The sequence below is a fragment of the Lepisma saccharinum genome, chromosome 26 (genome assembly GCF_977018435.1).
Source record: "Lepisma saccharinum chromosome 26, izLepSacc3.1, whole genome shotgun sequence".
NCBI classification, from domain to species: Eukaryota; Metazoa; Arthropoda; class Insecta; order Zygentoma; family Lepismatidae; genus Lepisma; species Lepisma saccharinum.
In genome coordinates this window covers 28751005-28772900 of record NC_139254.1, presented here as the reverse complement: position 1 = coordinate 28772900, position 21896 = coordinate 28751005, and positions in this window count along the sequence as shown.

Here is a 21896-nt window from a genome sequence, read left to right as displayed (position 1 = left end):
AAATATATGCTCTGATAGCAAAGGTAAGTGAAAGTGCAAAAATATTTTTTTAAACATTTAGCAACTTAAGATTTTGAGAAATATTGAATAAGATATGGACTCACGTAATTTAGTTGTTTTTTGTATTAATTTCATTTTAGTGCATAGAATTTTGATTTTATGAATTACTGTATTTGCTGGCATATAAGATGTGCTTTTTTCTTTGAAAATAGGTCTAAAAACAGGAGACTTATATGCCGATACTCACTCTTTGATTTCCTCTGTTCTGAGTTAGATTTCTTTCTTACTTCCTTGCAGTGTGTGATGAAGAATATTAAAATGTATTCTTTCCTAGTTAGATTAGGTAAGCTATTTGTTGAAAGTAGACATATATGTTACTTTATATTTGAAATGCTGTAAATTAATTATAAATTGAATGATAAACCTTTTCCTCAAAAATGTGTACAAAAATGGGGGTGCATCTACGGCAAATACGATATGTAACAAGACAAATTTATCTTGTATATTCGTATTGCTTACATTGTAGAATTATTATTTTTCTTGTATTAATCAAACTAAGAATAAATGTGTGATGAAGGGAGATTGCATGCTTGCAGGTAACATTCCATTTATGAACTATTGTGTATTGGGTCATTCCACATCAAATCAATGCAAAAAAATAAGATTTTGACACCCACCAACTCCGATTTTGATTAAATTTGGTATACACCTTTCCTTTATGGTTGAAAGAAACCCCCTAAATTATTTTCACTCTATCTCAAACGGTTTTCATTTTACAGCACTTTGAAATGTCATCAAATCAGTGTTGTCTCTCACTCTTGAGACCCTCGACACAAGATACCCTTGCTTATATTTTATTTCAGTTCTCCTTAACCAATAATCAGATCTCTTTGAAATTTTACACAAAGTTAAATAAAATAAGGAGGATTTCAGAAAAAAATACATCAGCAGTCAAAAAATTTTACAAATGCCTATAAGAACACTAATAATGTATTTGTAGCCTAATTTTTGTGGTGGGAAAACTAGGTTACGAAAACCTGAATTTTCATCATGTGGGTATGATGGAAACAAACAACTTTTGATGTTGAAAATCAAATCAAGATGAATTTGTGGTGTTATTGTGTTACAAGTTAACGTGTCACACTTCCAAGCATTGTATTTGGTGTGAATGATAAACATTAGTAAAATGTTTGCTCAAATCTTGTAGTGTATTCAAAATCCATATACGTCAAACTTTAATCAGCTATCCTGCAAAGTCAATGCAGATGGGCATTCTGCAAAATAGTATTCAGGTGGCGATACATTAAGGATATGAATGAACCATTCAAGTTCTTTGTGGAATATTTCTTATTTTATCTCAGATAGATCTGAATCTGGACATATTCATGCCATCCACATTATCAGTACTCCTTCACTCATAAAGCATTTGGCATGGGTCCAGTTAGTCAGAAGGCAAATGTTTGCATGTCAACCACAAAATCCCTGCATGTTAAACATCGCCAGTTTATTTGTTTATTATTTATTTTTTATTCTTTGTCTTTGTTACCTCCTGCATAAGGATATCTAAAGGAAAAAGTTACGTATCACTTTTAATTGAAGGGTTCAGGAGTAATACATGGTAACATTTTGCCTATATATTACTTTATACTTGAAATATTGTAAATTAATTATAAATTCACTGCATCTTATACAGCAAGAAATACAGTAATTGAAATAGTAAGTACACCGTCTTTATGCATAACAATTTTCTAATATGCAGTTTCTTTTCCTACAAATAAAATTACTATTCATAACTTATATATAAAATGTAATTTGATATAACATACCTTTCTATATTTCTCCTCATATCAGAAATGCTTACGATTCCTCTTCCTATGAATGCAGTCCCCAAAGATGTTCCTGATAATGGGTCCACTTTAACCAATTCATTATCTCTTGACCAAACACCAGAGAATACATCATCCTGTCTAAGAGTAATCAATAGCATTCATCAATAATTAGTTACTAGGGGTCTGCGGGACAGAAATGTTTTGGTTAGGATAGGGAATTTTTTTTAAATCCTGATGTTTGTGACAGAAAAAGTTTGCAATTTCCCAACTAAGTCGGAAAATTTTCAGAACAGGAAATGTTAAAAATTTTCCGACACTGGAAATCTCGAATTCTACACTCAATTTTCCCTTGAGTTGTTGTTTTTTTGCACTTCTGGTGTAAAAACTAACAATTTCCAAGATGTTTCATATACTTGCAATGCAGAAAACATCGAGAATTAACCACTTTTAAATATAACCATTTGGACGATCCCCGAAAAGTTGGGAAATCATTTCCTGACACTGGAATTGGGATGGGTAGAGACTTTTTGGGATCTTGCACATCCCTACTAGTTACAACAGGTTTTCTTTTCAGGTAATAAGTAGCAAAATTAACAGTTACTTTGTTGTATGTTTCAACAATAATGAAGACTACTGAGTTTTTATTGTTTTAAGTCCACTTTATATACAGATAGGTTAATTGGGACTGGACCTACAGTTTAAAGTGAGATCTGTTCCTTCCCTAAATTATACACACCAAACTTGTTTTATTAGTGTTGAACAACAGAATTAATTTTTTTAATGATGAAGTGTGGAACAATTTTCAACATAAATTTGTATACTTGTAGGTTCATAACAGTACTCACATTTTACAATTTTTCTGTATACTTTGGTTTATTCAGGGAATAAAGTGACTTACAGAAAAGGCATTTGGTGTAAAATTTAAATTTTCTTCTTCTAACTGTGTTTGATAGGCAGGGTATTAAAAAATTTCACTTCCCTGGATTCTTACTCTCCCCATAAAAATATCAAGTCTCTCTATGGTAATTTTTTCCTCTCCCACTGAAATAATTATTGATGCTTTTCTGGCAGTGAACGATGATGAGATTTTTATGGGAAATCGACCAGAACACTTCCGCATAGGCTTCCTAGCTTTTGAAAGATAACACCACCCTCATCTTCAGAGACTGAAGTCCAGATGTGTGTGAATTTAATTTTATTATTTGGTATGGGCAGAGTTCAGTGTAGGTGGTAGGCCAATTGGGTGCTGTGTTTCCCATGTCTATGCTCTCGGTCGAATATTTGCCAGCTGAGTCATTGTCGAGATTGTGCTTTTCCTCGTGAATGACTATTGATTTCTTGATGATGCAATCACAGCAATTGAATTACTTATTGATGATACGAGTTGTGGTGAAGTAAATTAACACTATAAAGATGGCTACAATGACTACACGTTATTGTCGGATTGGGTCTATTCAACCCGGGGACATCATTTCAAGCTGCAACGTGCATACCAAATATTTCTTAGTACAAGATTCAGCATTATCCTTAATTTATGAGCATGAGTGTATATCAATGACTGAAAATAATGTTTCGGGTTATTTATTAATGACATTTAACTATTTACATGTTTCTAATACGTAACATGTTTTACAAAAGAAATTTAAACATTGAATAACATATGTTATAAAGAAATCCTTGAGTTTTGATTATAATAGTTTTCTTACATTTGGAACATTTTTATCATACATCCAGTTATCATTAATGATTTGTAAGAATTTACATATTTTTATTATCTACTTTTTGTCAAGAATAACTTACAACATCGATTAACATGTGTTACATAGAACACGTGAATGCTGAGTACAAACGTTTGCATACATTTTGAGCACATTGTTCTTGTTTTCCGATCGATTTTTCATAGACAAATATGACACCTCCTTCTGGATTGCTTCTGTACACCTTGCTCTTCATTTGAACACCCGTTGGTTTGCTCGTCCATTACTAGTTTGCCACCGAGCTCCTTTCCCAGGTACTGCAAGAACCTTCTACGTCTACCCGATTTGGCTCCCAATTCTTACGGATGTACTGTTTGGTACAAAACAAATGCATGTAGTGCACTGAAGTCGATCATGTGATGAAATATAACCCATGGCCTTCTCCGAGCTTTACGTTTCACACTGTAGTTTCATACAATTTTGTGTTATGAGCTGTGCTGTGGAAGCGTCGATTTTCAGCTGTTCATGGAACGTAGAAAGTAGAATCACCACCTTGTTCTTCTTGGGGCAATATGATGCTATCATTAGATCATCTTGAAATCCAAACAAAGTGGAGCAAAACAGTCGCTGTTTTGTGGCAGTAAACTCTGGTGGCAGCTCTCCTTTGTTCTTTCGCATCGTGACCACCAGAGTAAGTTCCTTGGCAAGTAGATCCCTTGCAAGAGATACACTCGTGAAGAAATTATGGGACGTGATGTTTCTTCCACTACCTTCGATTTCCTTCACTATGTCCTTCACTACTCTCTCTACTTGATTTTTCTCCCTATTAACTCCAGCTTCCTTTCCTTTGTAGATTTGAGCCTTCAAAACAGAAGCTGTTTGAGAATCATAAATCAGCCACAGCTTGATTCCGTATTGACCAGATTTTGACGGCATGCACTGTCTACAAGGGCATCGCCCTCTAAAATTGACCAGTTGTTTGTATACAGTCATGATGAAATCAGGAATGTACGTTTCTCGGAGGTAAACAGTCCAAGTCTCGAATACATCTCTTATAGGTTCGAACTTACCTGGAGACCAGACACGAGACCTAAGCTTTCGTTTATTTGGTACGCAAGCCATTGTATTTCTTCAATTATACCCAAGAACTCATGAGAATGAACAAATTCGTCGTCCAAACTACACAGATGCTCTGCACCAAACAAAGTGTGCATGCAGATTCGTTCAAAACATTCCAGAAAATTGCGGCACCTGTGCTTTGAAACCAACAAACTGAAATAACCAACAATAGTTATGCAGACTATTGTCGACAAACAAAAAAAATCCTTTTCTGCAGTATCCGTCTGCAACTTAGGATATTTGTTTTTCCTGGGTAAACTGAACAGGCAAAGGGTACTGTAAACGATTTCAATTGATTGATTTGTTTTATTTTACTTCGCGGTTTGTGCCTCTTGGCTAATTTGCGAAGATGGGGATCAGTGATGAAATGATGAAATTGATGAATGGACATATACAAAGAACCTTGCTGAGGGGGATTCGAACCCGGGACCATTGACGTCGCAGTGCGATGTGCTAACCACTCAGCCACGGGGTCCAGGAATACGCTTTTCAAGGTTGTGACTATCCTTGAAAAGCCACAGAGGCGAAGAGGGATATTTCTGCAGTAGAAAAACTAGGCCTATATATTTAAAAATTAAAATTGGGCCTAACTCTGCAACACAAGTAATACATTTTCTGACCAAACTTAAAAAATAACCAAAGATTACAATAAATGATTTCAAAGGTTTTCGATATTGACGAAAAGTCACGGAAGGAGAACACATTCATTTGCAGCATTAAAAAATTAGACAGGTATAAAAATTGAAACCAGGCCTAAAAGACCCATCTGTCGTTACAGTGTTAAATTCTATGGTCCTCACTGATAGAATGTTCTGCTAACACTGATTTTTCCAGATGGAAATTCTTGATGTTGCTGAAGTGTTCTTTGCAGCTTTGTTTGATTGACCTCCAGTCTGTCAGATGTAGGCTTTACCGCAGGTGCAACTGATACAGTAAACACCAGATCCTAGACCATCCTTTCAATTTTGTAGTCTGCTTCTTAGGTGTGTCTGGATTTCTTGAGTCTGGGTTTGTTTGTCAAGCCTGTTGTGCATCACTCTAGTATTTTGTTTATACTGCTTTTTGAGTATCCATTCTACCTTAAGGCTGTATGCTGGGACTGATGCTCTGTGTCGCTGATGGAGATTGCTCAGTGAAACAGTGTAGATAGTATTGTTGATCCACCACCAAAGCTTGTCTGGAAGCCCAATGCAATAAGATCATGGTTGTTTAACCTCAACCAACCAACCGAAGCAAACCAGGCAGAACAAAAACCACCACATGATGGTCAACCTGATGAAGCCACTATCTCCATTCTCTCGAAGCGCTTAAACTTTGCTCCAGTACTGATAAAAATCCACAAACTAGATTCACACACATATCTGCAATTCAATCCCTGAAAATGGGTGTGACGTTAGGTTTCAAAACCTACCTGGAACTGATCTTGCTGATATCCCAAGGGAACCTCTTCATGAATCACTGAACATTTGAAAAATGTATATTTGAAAACTTCCTACATCAAGAAGTCTACAGACATGGTGATCCTGTCCACAAAGGTTAATTATTAGATAATAAATTATTCAAATGGAGTCAAAATGACCATCATTATATAAATATGAGGGAAAGTGAAATGAAAATCTTAAAGGTACAACAAAAATTATAGGACACGCTGTATAAGTCAAAGGTAACAACTGCTATTTACAAAAAGACCTTAAGCTGCAACACTGATCAAGTGAGCTACAAAGATGGTGCTTGTACCAATAAGGAGAAGTGGTGTCTTGTCTCATGGAAGACTAAACCTTATAGAAATTCAAATGAAAACTCAATATCTCTATGCATACTTACCACAGCAGCAAGTTTACGAATGAATAAGGAAGGTCTACAATGGCCTCAGATGGGTGGAAAGGGCTTTTCAGTGGCTGATAAGTAACTGCATGTTCATCTCAAAGATTCTTCTTCTTGAGGTATTCAGGCATTAACTCAGACTTGAAAATATGTGTAGATCAGCAATGGAACTATGCTAAAATACTGTGCATCCAATTCCTCGCGAGGCCGAGAGATTGGGAGAAGTGTGGCGGGCGGTGCTAGCGGAGATGGCGACATTTTCGACCAGTAATGTCCTGCTTAAGTTTACCCTCGAAAGCATTGTGCTTTGCTCGAAATCGTTTGGAGGTTTCGAATGTGCAACACTGTATCAAGATTACGTTGCAGACTAAACCGTTAAAAGTCAATGGTTTTCGTGAGCATTGTTTGCAATCTGAAAGCTCCGAGCTCAAGTTGTTCTTTCCTTCGTGACTACAGGTGCCCTGGACAGAGCTGCGAATGGAGTGAGGAACAGACCTTGAACCAAGAGCATGTTAATTTTGTACTGTGTGAAAGAGTATGGTTTTTGGTTACTTACCGTGCTACTTCTTTGTATAATTGCAGTGTATGTGTGTGTGTGTGTGTGTGTGTTGTGTGTGAGGTGATTGAAATGCCAGCCGCAAAGTTCACGTTAGAACTAAGAATTTTTATGTATGACACTTACGTGAAAACAGACTCGTGTCGAGACGTGTGTAGGCAATTTGCATAGAAATTCCCTGGTGTTTCACCTCCAGGTAGAGAAATGGTTAGACGTCTTGTACTTACATTACGAGAAACTGGATCATTAAATTTTAGAACCCCTAAGCAGAAATTATGGATTCTAACTGAAGAAAAACTCTATGAAATTGGGACAGTGGGCACTGAAATAACCCTTATAGTATCGACGAACTAAAATACAATATAAGGGCAGAACTTGGAAGAATTGAGTAAGAAAAATTTTTGTGTGTGAATCAAAATTTCATCAAACGATGCCAGGAATGTGTGAATGTAGGTGGACCTCACTTTGAACAACTCTTATAACACAGGTTAGTGCTCACTTTGCAATATTAATATAAATATCTGCATGATAAAGATATGTCCATAAAAATAAGCGGGACGTTACTGGTTGAAAATGTCGGCATCTCTGCTAGCGCTACCTACTTCTCCTGATCTCTTGGCCTCGCAAGAAATTGGATGCACTGTACTTAAATACAGAAAACATATGCAACCTTATATGCATAAATCTACTAGATAAAAACAAAAACAAGTTAGAGCTTTCACTTGACTCTCCCTTGCACTTTAACCCTTAACTGGGCAACCAGTACTGTAGCTTGTACTCCAAAGGATACTTCCTGCGAACATATTTTTTTACTTTGTTTGGCTCTCTCTTTATTCGTCTTTTACAACATTTGACTTGATTTGAGTAAGAAGGTCACGGTGAAAACATAATTAGCATTTCACTTACGTTAACGGACATGCAGTGTCTGTCAGACACAGTGTACAATTTACATGTAGTAAAGGTGTCTTCCTGACTTTTTGCATGGTGTTTTCGTCTTTGTTTATTAAATTTGATTTATTTTTTTCAAAGCAGATGCCATAGTTCCCTACTAATAATAATTCTGGTTCATATAAAAGATGTCACTTGTGCTCTTATGGGAAAAGTCATACACAGAAACAGTGGTGCAACAAGTGCAAACTGCTGGTGCAATAAACATAGAAATGAAACTCGCCTATGCAAAAAATGAGTCTAGCTCTGACATACGCAAAGCGGGGAATGTTTGTCATCTGCGGAAGATGTCACGTGACTCATAGCAGCAGTGTTGCAATTCGCGGAAGAATTCCATTCGAAGGTATGTAAACATATAAAAAAAGTTGTACCATTACTTGAATATGTATTAACAAATGTTTAATGAATGAATAATAAAAAATAAAGTATTTAACAAGACACCACTTCAAATTATTATTAATTCTAAAATAAAAAGGATCTTGAAAAATTACCATTAGAGCAGTTAAACAATTTCCTCATATTACACTACACCTTAATGTATTTTATATCCTATGGTGCAAACAAAAATGGCAATGACGACAATGGCGATGATGATGATGATGAATAAAATAATTATGAACATGACAATGATTACGTTAAGGATCATGTTACTCTCTTGTTTTTACAGCGAAATAACATTAAAATCTTTCAATAGAAGAAAAAGATCTATTTAAACAACAGTGTCTGATAGACACTGCTTACCCGGATATATTACAAAAATTGCATGCCCGGACAAGGGTTAATGTGTATTAAACAAAACATTCATAATTGTGAAAAGAGATGTTGTAGTATATTAATATGAAGAAACTAGTACTCACTTTATCCGCGAAACTGTTTTTTCTTCTTTGTTCTATTAATTTCAGTGGCCACTGCCACCATCCTCATTGGAACTTCCTGTCAAGGTTATTAGAAGTATAGGTTGGGCCAATCCGTTGTTTACTCGTGATGACGAAACGACGGTAAGAGGTGACTTTATCCATGAAATGAATTCCAAATCTATGCGCTAGTGTTGCACTATGCAGATAGGAAACCATGCCAGAAACTGAACACACGAAATCGAGTACACAAATGAGCATTTCCACCCATTTACATTTTGTGGCTTCATACAAATTGAAAATTAATATCGATAGGTACTTATTGTTATTGTGGCCGCGGTGACTCAGTCGGTAACATGTCTGACTACCATGCTCAAGGTCCTGGGTTCGATCCCCGGCCGGTTCAAATCCGGGAACTTTTCTAACGGTGGAAGCAGCCCCGGTGCCTACCCAGCGTCGAATAACATGGGTACCTGGGGGAAACCCTGGGGGGTAAAGGCGGTCAGGGGCGTGATGCTGATCACATCACCCCCACTCACGACCGGATCAAGAAAGTGTGGGGCGTTACCCCCACACCCCCTATACGCCTTCATGGCGTGGTGCTATGCACAGGGGAACACTTTACCTTTTTACTTATTGTTATGCGGGACCGAATATTATTGTTCGGAACGGGAAATTTTTAAATCCCGACATGGGAAATATTCGCAATTTCTCGACTAGTCGGGAAATTTTCAGAACAGGAAATTTCCGAAATTTCCCAAGGCTCTGGAAACCTCAAATTCTACACATCATTTTCACCTTAAGAGATTGTCTTTACATTTCTGGAATGAAAACTAACAATTTCCGATAAGTTCCAGACACTTGCAATGTAGAAAACGTCAAGAGTTAATACCGACTGCTCGGGATCCAGATAAGTAGGGAAGTCGTTTGCTGAAGTTGTGTTGTTATGTTATTTTACGTTGTGATATTTCTTTAGTTTAGAGTGAGTGAGTGATTCTAAAATTTTGTGTCCATCACATAAGGACAAAACACAGGAAAGCACACACACAGTCCTACAAGGATTATACTGGCCGTAGGTCCAGACACCAGAGCCTCGTTAGTCTGCAAAATGCAGTCCAGGATGTACTCCATGGACGTGAAGTTGAGAATTGGGTGTACTATGTGGAAGGGTTATCCCTTACGACCCCCTTCTTTAGTTTACGCTTGACGATGAGGATGAAGGATGATTTGATTAAATACATTTCACAGCAAAGACAAATTCACTGTGCCATGTTTGTTTGTTTTTATTTTAACAAATGATGATACTTGCATTCCACTTATGTTTCTGACAAACTGCTAATTGTTATAAAATACAAAATATATTCACATTCTCATTCGCTAATCATACATTTATGCCATGCAAATAAGCAATAAATTTGTTATTTCATAACTTGAACACATAACTTGAACATTTGAAGCAATGATAGTATCATTCATTTGCATGTCAGAAGTTAAGTTTAAGATGATGCAAGGTATATTTATTTAAACTCATCCTCATACCTATGTGGGAATTATGTAGAAATTAATTTAAGTGAACAGTAGTATTAATTGTGACAATAGCAGGGTGAATAATTTGCGATATGAAGCCTCGCAGCAGTGGTCCTTAACAATCATATGAAATATGAATTTGAGAAAGGTGGAGGAATTGTGCGCTCCTAAGGATAATTACTCATGGACGGGCATGTAATGGAGTTAAGCGAATTGTAAAGACACATAAATTTCGACTGGAATACTTTCAATCCGTCAATAATATTTTTTCATCAGGGCAGAAATGTAGTTTTCTTGAAACATTAATTTAAAACAAAATTAAAGGCATACAGCCAACTACAAATATTAATTCATTGATTTCCATGATCATGCAAGTATAAATTTCACTATGATATGGGATATGTCAATAATATTAATGTCTAATTTTGAATACAAGGAAATTAACCTATAGTCTAGTTATATCTATTAAATTAGTAAAAACAACAATATTTTAAGAAAGTTAAGAAGTAATGTAGTGTATTTTGTAATAATAAGAAAAAGTTTTAAAGTTAATGTTCCTTAATGGAAAATGTGACACAAATAATCTTCTATAAAACAAATGTTACATTAGCAAGCTCTTTACTGTGGTTCTAAATTGATGTATTTTTATTCTTGAAGAGATAGATAGATAACACTGGGGAACAGTGAAATTGCGGCACCGTGTTTGAGAGCTAATTTAGGGCAATTTCATGCTGCTGAATAATGATATAATAATATATTTCCTGAATTGGCTCTAATTTATGAAATAAATGCAACTAAACCAAAATGGCAGAAACATAAGACATACATATAAATGAACTTCCAACAACAATTTAATATTTCTTTTTGTGACTACAATCGTTATTATAAAAATAAATTTATATAGGCCTATGATCATAATAATTAAGAAAATATGTACACAATGAAGTAACAAACTATGTGAAACGTTTTCTATATGATTTCCTGCTGTATTGCTTTTTAGGACAATCCCTCTGTAAGCTCCAACAGTAGTCGGCCATCACGTGGCGATCCCACCGTCCCTGGTACCTTTCTTCCATTATCCTTATATCCTGATGGAACCTTTCTCCCCGTTCTTCACTAAAATCACCAAGGTTCTCAGGGAATCTGTCAATGTGGCTATGTATAAAATGTATCTTCACACTCATATTAGCTCCCAATTTCTCAAATTTTTCAACATATTTCCAACTATATCGGGGTACTTTTCTGCTCTGTGATTCCCCAAAAAGTTTTGACGATGGACACAAAGCTCAGCCAGGCCTCAGATTCGATGTAAGACATGTAAGTTGTAAAATTGGCATAATTTATAAGTGTATGAATTTGTGGTGGTCCGTCAAAGATTCCTGCATTCAATTTTACAATACTTAGTCCTGGAAAAGTGTGGCATATATATTTGAAACAATCACCACTTGTATGTAAGGCCTTGACAAACTGTTTTATCAACCCAAGTTTAATATGCAGTGGCAGAAGGATGATTTTGTCCCTATCTATCAGCGGTTCATGAATGATATTAGCTTTTCCCACTAATATTTTCCCTTGGGGGCCAAACTTTTATCGTCCAATGCTTTTCTCTAGCACGACTATCCCACAAACATAGGAAACAGGGATACTTTGTGTACCCACTTTGCTGTCCTAGTAAAAAATTCACCATCTTCAAATCCACACACACGAGCCACATATGTTCAGCATATTCAATTTTTTTTTCTAAAACCATTTTTATGTTTTGGTATTCTTCCTTAAGCTTTGTTGAGTGTCCGATATATTGCCTAGCAATGCTTCATAAGTTGCCTAGCAACAATGTACAAATAAATAAATAAGTTTCTTAATGGGAATTTCAGCCCATTATCAAATTTTGATATTACAGAGAAAAGCGTAGAGCAATTTTACCTCCTACATTTTCCATGGTGTGTTTATTTTTATAACTGGAGTCAATTCAACTGAACCAATCATACAATTGGCAATCACAGCTGTTTTGTGTGCTGAAACTGTTATTAAACTTTATGCCGCAAAATAAAATCTTTTTTTTGTTCCCCAGTGTAATAGTAGGCAAATTGTCCATTGCTATTTTCATTTATTTTTGTTCTACATCCGGTGTTGTTTTAAATAATGGAAAGCAGATGTTCTCCTCTGCTTATTTCAATTTGTGATCACCAGATTGGGGAAAACAGACTGGAGGAAAATGGTGATGGGCAATTCGCCTACCATTTCTTTTGCCATTGGTGTACAATTTTCTCTCGCTTTTCCCTACATAAAGCAAAAAAAATACAAACTGCTAATTTTTCATTCTATTTTGGCTATTTATTAAACGGTACGTGTTTGTATTTATATTTAATAAATTTACTTTGCTCTTCCGGCCATTTAAGTCAATTGAGATGATGAAGAACTGATAAAATAAATGAATGACCAATCACAGTTCCTCTTACTTATAAGAGCGACCACAAGAAAAAGAACCTTCGTCAAAAAGTCCCCGCGCACCTTCCTCCTCTTCCATTCAACACGAGCTATAAGAGAGCATGCTGCACTCTCCCCCTCCCCTCCACACTGGAGTACGGTGAACAGGAGTTGCGAGTCTGCGCAGGTTTCTTTGCTTGTGGTTCCCCTATAATAGTAATATAAAATTGTACACTCACCTCACTTAGTTCTCCGGCAGTTTTTTTCTTTATACATCATATTTGGGGAAGATACAATTCAATCTATAGGTGTACACTGTATATAACACACCTTATTACTGACTTCCTTGACCCTGAATGTACAGGGTCAAGGAAAACAAAGAAATGAGCATAATTTTATCTTCGGAGAAGATGTTGAACCTAAACCAAAAAGAACACAAATAACGAACTCGACAATGTAAATTGATGAGATTTAGTAAATCATTTGATGAAGTGAACTAATTCTGAGTGGACTAATCGCAAAGGACATAATCAGCTTCATGGTATGTGACGTAAAGTTCCCGCCCAACCGTTTGACGGCATTAGTAGCTTTCGCATCTCCTTTTCCACAGCCTGTAGTACACATCCTCATCTAGACATTGTTCTTGTTCTGGTGTTTAATATCTGCATACTGCAACACTGTCTTTCTGTCATTTCATGTGAATTTAGATTGAAGTGATGCATTCACTTGGCCGGTTACACGTCATAGCACGCAAAAACTTCAACCGTTACCATGGATATGAGCCAGGGTTGCTTCCTGTACTGTTGCTTGGCATGATGAACTACAAACAAAAGTCGCACGCCAAGCAACAGTACAGCAAGTTCCAATTAGGATGGTGGCAGTGGCCACTGAAATTAATAGAACAAAGAAGAAAAAACTGTTTAGTGGATAAATTGAGTACTAGTTTCTCCGTATTTAAACAAAACATATTAGTGAAAATCTTTTACAAGAATATTACTTACTTGAATGTTACTGGATTCTTATCTTTCAAAGAAAATAAAGGACTCAAACTTGTTGTTATGTAGTGCATACCAGGAAAAGGCACTAAATTGGTGTATATTTCACTAATATCAACATTAAGAGATCCAGGAAATCTTGCTGAGCTGTAGAAAGACAGAAAATAACAATGCTGGATCAACTTATTAAAAATAAGTATAATGAACAGGGTACATATATGATAATATATACATATATGATTGATTGATTGATTTGGTGTTTTAAGTCCACTTTATGCACAGTAAGGCTAATTGGCATTGGACCTACAATTTAAAGTGCCTCCACTGGGTGTTGAATGGCCCCCTCCTATGCAAACATGTTCATGGGCAGGTTTGAATAAGAGTTCCTAGACTCCCAACAACTGAAACCACTCCTCTGGCTCAGATTCATTGAAGACATTTTTCTCCTCTGGACCCATGGCGAACTCTCCCTCACCACCTTCCTAAACCAACTGGACAACTTCACCACCCTCAAATTCACCTGGTTCCACTACAATGACCAAGTGACCTTCCTAGATGTGGATATCCACATCATGGGAGACCACTTGGAAACATCCATACATATCAAACCAACCTACCACCTCCAGTATCTTCACTATTCCAGCTCTCTCCCCCACCACACCAAAAAAGCCATACCATTCTCCTTAGCCCTTAGAGGCCAACGCCTCAACTCATCCCCCTCATCCTGCCAAAACTACAACCTACATCTGCACCAAGCCCTAACCAACTGTGGCTACCCCTCCACCCTCATCAACAAACAAATAACCAGAGCCACGTCTCACACCTGTGCCAAAACCAACCCTCCTGCTCTGATCACCCAATACCACCCTCATCTCCTGAAAATTAAAACATACCATCCACTCACTTCTTCCCATCCTCCACAGTGATTGCGACAGCAGAGACATCTTTCGGGACAAACCTAGGGTCATCTTCCGATGCCCCCCCCCCCAAACCTCAAGAACATCTTGATCCATAATACACCCACCACTCCCATCCCACAACCACCAGCCCACAAGTGCAACAAACCCAGATGCAAGACCTGCCCCATACTTGTCACCTCCCCACCCTCCAGATTCCAACTGCAGCTGGTGAATTCACCCTTCACCCAAACTACACCTGTCACTCCTCCAACCTAATATACACCCTCATCTGTCAAATCTGTGGTTACTTCTACCTGGGTGAAACCTCTACTCCCCCTGAACCTCCGCATCAATAACCACAGAGCCTCCACCCAAAACTCTGACTTCACCATCGCCACCCACACCAACAGCCACAACACCACCGTCAACAACTGTTTCCATGTAGTCATAATACACCTATTACCCCAGCACACTGACACCTTCACCCACAGGTGATGGGAAAGGGGCTACATTTCAGGAATGCATGCCACCATACCCCCTGACTCAACCTAGCCACCCAATAAGTATTCTCCCATTCTCCCCCAACCACAACCCACCTACCATCCATCCCACAGTAAACACTGGTGAAAGGATCTTTTCGCAAAACCCGTCTTCTATCACTTATTTATGGCACCACTGTGCTGACGGACACAGGTGTCAGTATTCTGTGCCTCTATGCTTTTGTACTCCATACTTTCTACCTACTGTGAAAATGAGGTCATGATCTCGACATATCAAACTTTTCTTCAATCGTGGTAAGTGTTTACTGTCTCCTACGCCATTTTTGTGTATATATATAAAACGCAAGAATAGGATGGGTATATGTATATATATATATATATATATATATAATGAATGTATGTATGTATGAGGGCCATTTTTTTGTAGTGGCAACATGTATGAGAAAGAGACATGAAAGAAGATACATATCTGGAATCATTTACAAGCCTTCAATGTAATCTCCTGCTCCTGCGTGAACACGTTTCCAAACATCTGGCAGTCGTTGGATGCCATTGATAGCCTCCATTCATGCCAGTGTGTGCAGAGACTGCCCTGTGGCCGAAATGATGCTCGAGACGTCTGGAAAGGTTTTTTTTCCCTCAGCGGTTCCTTCATCTTGGAAAACAAATCAAAGTCGGAGGGACTCATGTCAGGAGAATAAGGTGGCTGCTCCACCACCTCGTACATACGTGCAAAAATACAAAAATCATTCTCCAGCAATCTGCGAAGTGCATCAAGGTGGTGTGGATCTGTTGCTGTGCAAGGATGCTCACCATGTTCTTTCACGGCTGATTTACGACCACTTTCAAATGCCTTGGCCCATCTGGCAATGGTATGATACGGTAAAGCGTTGTACCCACATGATTCGCGTAAGCCCTTGTGAATTTGGCGTGCATTCCTTCCCCGTGCAACCTGAAATTTGATGAATATTCGCTGTTCTTCATGCGTGAACATTGTTCAGAGTGGTATTATACAGACACTTCACTTTAACGTCTTCTAACTACCACACAACAGTACTATTAAGCAACAAACACCTACACACGATCTGTAGTACAAGACTAAACAAGACCAGATCGTCTATTGTCCCAGCGACAACTGACAAGCATATACCAAAAGTGTTGCCACTACAAGAAAAATTGCCCTCCTATGTATCTCATTTCAAATTCCAAAGAACACATAAACAACTAAAAATCAGTTTAATATGTAGAAAAGTATATAATATAAAAAAAAAGCAAAAAAGATGTAGGTCACCATTACCTAGCTGTTCCTTGGAAAGTTATAAGGCATAAAATACTTTTTTTTAAATATATACAGGGAGAGTCATTAATATGGATACACGTTTGAAGCAAATGTCGTGTGTGACTGTACAATGTAGAGGGAAATGGTGAATGGTATATTGAACTTGAAACTTCATTTCCACATTTCAGATAAGAGTCACATGCTCTAGCTTTCTCGAGATTTTGTTGAACATACAGCAGCAAGTTACAGTTACAATGTGGGCAATTTTATGCCAGAATGATCATAAGACTGCTGAGATGTGTTTTTAATGTAACATTGTTGCCATCAACTGTGGGAAAGTAGAGAAAATGACTGCTTACATCAAGTTGTTGTTTATTATAAGCTCATTGCTGTGCACACAGTTCTCATGATCATTCTGGTATGTAATTACCCAAGGTGCAACTGTAACTTGTTGCTGCATGTTCAGCGCCATGTTGGCTAATGACGTAAGCTCAGGTATGAGACTCTTTCCTGAAATTAAAAAAAAATGAAGTTTCATACACCATTCACCATTTTACTCGACACTGTACAATAACACACTATATTTACTTCAAACATGCAGCCATATTTCTGACTCACCCTGTATATAAAAGGGTGGTTACCTTGTAAGATGTAGTAACATGTTGGCTACAATACAGTTCATGTCTTCATAAGGTTGATGTAAAGCAGAGGTCACCCCTGGAACCAAAGTGACAGCTGAATCCAGTTTCTTCATCAGGAGGTGCTTGTACATCTGTGGGCAGATATCCAAGAGAGCCTAGAAAGGGATTTTAATGTAGCAAACATGGAAAGGTTACAAAATAGGCATGTTTAAAAACAGTCTAGTTACGAAGTATTTTCCCACAGTTCTTCCCCAACATATATTCACAAATATATGGAAGTCAATATCAAATAGTCAAGAGTCATATTAGTGTCTTGAGTTGTGGAATGTTTACTGAGGTGTCAGTGGAAGGAAAACCTCATTATGTGTATATGTGTGTGTGGGAAGGGGGGGGATGTGAAATTTAAGTAATGCTGCATATTTAACTCATTTTCTATTGAACTCTACTTAGCATGAGGAATGACTCTACCCTGACAATATAGTTAACAGATGAACTTTTCTATTTGCAGCTTAAATGAGAGTCCAAACAACATGAACAAACTGACAATACTACCATCTACATTACCTAAAGTGTAACAAATAAATAAAGTAAATGAGATTTTGTTTTAAGTTCACTTTATGCACAGATATGCTGATTGGGACTCGACCTACAGTTTAAAGTGGGGCACTAACCACTATGTGCCTCCACCAGGTATGCAACCTGGAACCTCTTGATTACAAGGCAATGACATTAGAAATTAGATTTTTATTTTTTTGAAAAGCCTGGAAAAGTTTTCCTATTATTTTTGAATGTGTCTCATCTTGTAATTTTGCTTTGAATGGATATTTACTCCAGTTCAGTGTATTTATGTTTGCAAGATGAAAATTACTTTACATATGTGCAGTTCTTTATCCAATTAATAATATATCTAGCATTGATAAATTATATTTAAAATGATGTGGCTTATTTTCTCCTTTTTGAGCATACCAACAATATGCATTTCCTTTTTTATTGTTATTGCATGTGTACACCACTCATTCCCTTAAATATTGATTGTTTGGTTTCAACAATAAAGTTGGACATTATTTATTGCTGGGATACCTAATAAGTAATTTGTATCTCCAATGTACTAGTTAGTTACATCATAAGCAAGAAGAGAAGAAATATACAGGATTTTTAAAAAGATCTTAATCTTTGCTCATGGTTACAGCATAATAGAACTTAATCAATAATGTTTATGTTTTAATGTTATCTCCAGTATTCATAAAATATTTATTGTACATGACAGTTCTTTGTGCTGGATGAAACATGTTGTTGATGAGTGAGACTAATGCAGATGCATGCACAACCTAAGCAGGACCGGACCTACAGTTTGAAGTGGGATATAAAGCAATGAAATATGTCCCCACTGTGATTTGAACACAGAATCTCATGATTACAATGTCCTAGCATTAACTAGCCTGTCTACAATTTCTTGAAAAACTAAATTCCCTGATTATTAAATGTTTTCCAGTCCAAGAACCAAAATTGTTCATACCACTTAATAGAGGCATGCATATTTTGTTTTTGACAGAGAAACGAAATGTGAAACAGCACACTATAATATGTATTCATTTTTCATGTTTTTGAGAGGTGTGAGGTGCATTTTTCCACCATATTTTGTCACGAAATTATGCAGAATGAATTGCAAAATGCGAAATACACTCGTAAACACAAAATTTAGAAATTTATTTTACTCGACACTTTCTGAAGTCCGAATTTTCCTGCAATGTATGCAAATCACGGAAAATTGATTAATTCTGCTGAAAATATTTGAGAAGCAAAAATGGACTCCTTTATGAAGGAATAAACTTAATTTTCCATAACTACATAAATGGACTATTAGAAGGAAAGTTTTTATTTTGTGTAACAAAGGTAGATTTTAAAATTAAATTTAGGGTTATATTAACACATTTAACACCGAAATGCAATTTTTATGTACTGCTCTTGATCCATAAATGTACCCCCTTTTTGTACTGAAATCTTGAACTTTTATTCACCATAAATTTGTGGCTCTAGCAATGAATGTACATAAACACACATTTACAACCACTAACATTTTTAGTTATATACTCACCCTCAGAATTCCACATATAATCTTCTATTTATAGTAAGTGGAAGTTTGTCTCATCTTTCACAAGCAAATGATTAACAAAAAAATAACTTTTTTCCAAAAATTCATAATTATAGAGGAAGTAGGACATAATTACAGTAAAATTTATTAATATATTACTCCAGTTAATTATCTACCAAACGCCCTAAAAAAAATCGGATTTTCCCAGAAAGAAGAAAATTTCCTTGACTTTTCCATGATTTTTCCAGATAAAATAAATTCCCTGAGCTTTTCCAGATTGATCAAACATCCTGTTCACTGAAATGCTATTGAGAATACCCACAAAATGTTCCAACTGGACGTTCAATGTACTACTATTTAGAAAACTGAGAGTACTAAAGCACATTATGCAAATTTCTATTTTGTGCTGACAACTTTGTAACCAAACTTTAGCATTTTAAGTGATGTATCACTAAGTTTACATTTTTTACAAGTGATATGCAAATACAGTGGAACCTCGATTATTCACTTTCCAGATGGATCAAGATGAAAAACAACACAAAAAGCAGGAAAATGTCAAATGTAGGGAAATTTTATAACATTTTGCTGTGAAACAACCATCAAGATTGAATTCATACTGCAGGAAAATGTAAAATCGGTGATCCACTGTATCTCTACAGACAGATGTCCATAAAGGTTTTATCAAAAAGAGTGGTTTGCAGATAAGATTGAATATTTATATGTTATATCTGCAATAGAACTGGCAGATGATTGTACACAGATAAAACAGCGGAAGCGAAAAATAAGGTGAAGCCAGGCTGGCTCGGTAGCTCAGTGGTAGAACTATGACATGGAATTCCAGGGACTAGGGTTCGAGTCCTGGTCGAGCCTGCATTTTTTGCTAACAGCTCTGCATAAGATTGAATATGGTATTGAAGATTCATGAGAGACTGAAAAGGGTAGAGAATTCGGGAAGGAATATAAATTTGTTGGGAGAACTTGTTCTGGAGAAATTACACAAATTTGATTGATTGATTGCTTTATTTTACTTCACTTTTCTTGACACTTTTGGCTAATCACAATGATGAAGATGAGTGATGACATGATAAAATTGATTGACACTCATGAACTTATAATATAAGGATAATATGACAGAAATTTGCAAGAATACATGCTCCAATTATCTCTACATTGAACATGTTTCTCTATTTCAGGTGAAGAACATCCAGTATTCAAGCCATGAGTTGTCTGCTTGCAGACAGAGTATTCCAGTTTTCAAGTTTGACTGATATTATGTTTATTACGCATTTGCCTTACTAATTTTATTTTAAGAAATGGTTGCGTTTGTGTTTAGTCTACAAAGAGATGATGCTGTGAATGTGTGAATGTAATAGAAAAAACGTATCAGTTAAACTTGCAGGTGGATATGAAATTACTTTCAAAGTAAAAAAAAGTATAAGAAATGTAAAATGTTGTTGAATGTGATATTCTCATATAATATTAATTCAGTGCTAAGTAAGGAAAAATGTTAAAACTAGTTTAAATGTACAGTGTAAAATTTCATTCATACCACCAAAAAATAATGTATTCTACCATTAAACTTGGTGTATAAGAAGCTGTAAATTTTGCTTTTCATTTTCATGTCTTGTTAGATATAAATATGCTCTAAAACTGATGTTCATAATCATATTAGGGAAGGGGGTGCAGAGGTAGGGCACCACATATTCACAATCGTGACCAATTTTGAAGGTAATGTGATCAGCAACATGTTCCAGTCATCTTTCAATACAAACGTTACATGTAACTGTGAGGCAATAGCAAGCACTTGATAATTTCATCTGTCTATTTAGCTTAGATGGGTTTACATGGAACCAAATGATTAGCACACTCAATCTTTGGTGCAAGTGGTCCTGGGTTTAATCCCTGGTGAGAACCCAAAAAGTTTTGATTTTAAGCCAGCACTGAAAGGACAATGAGAAGAGCTCCTTGAAATGAAGTGCAGCAGACTCTGGTTGAGATGACTGGGAACAAAACTCAACATGTTGGTCGTGCGGCACCAAATAAAATGCCATTTAGCAGGTCTCAACACCGTAAGGGTTCTTCCCACAGAAACTAATGTCTGATTTAGGTGCTGTAGTTCCTTAAATGTGAATTCCTTGTCATATTCGACATTGGCAAAGTGGCAGAATCAAATCTGATTAGGTCATAAGAATATATATACCATAGATGAAATAGTGAATATCTATGAATGTGACAGCTTAAGAGATTGCCTTAGGGAGATATCATGATATCATGCTGTTATAATACTTCATCAGATTGGTTCTCTTCTTTGATATTTTACATTAAGTATAATCCATTTCTTGTACATATTAAGTACAAAATATTATACGAAAGGCATTCGAGTCAAACTGGGACTTTAGCAAGTGTCATATTTCTGATAGGTAGTGCACATGTTGGGTGCCAGTCCATAGATCGTTAATCAAGATGACAGACAATAATGTTAATGGCGTGTGGTGATGAAGTTTATTGTAAACAAAGGTGTAAAATCCGTGGAGATCTACAGAAGACTTTAAGCTCAGTATGGTTATGAGACACTCAGTCGCAGTCTGCAAAAGACGGGTGTAAGTTCGTCAGTGGCGATCCTGGACCTGGTAGTTCTACCCACAGCTCTCCTTGGACAGTTCAGGCGTACTGACAAATCTTTCTATGCCAAAGCTTTCCAGGCATTAG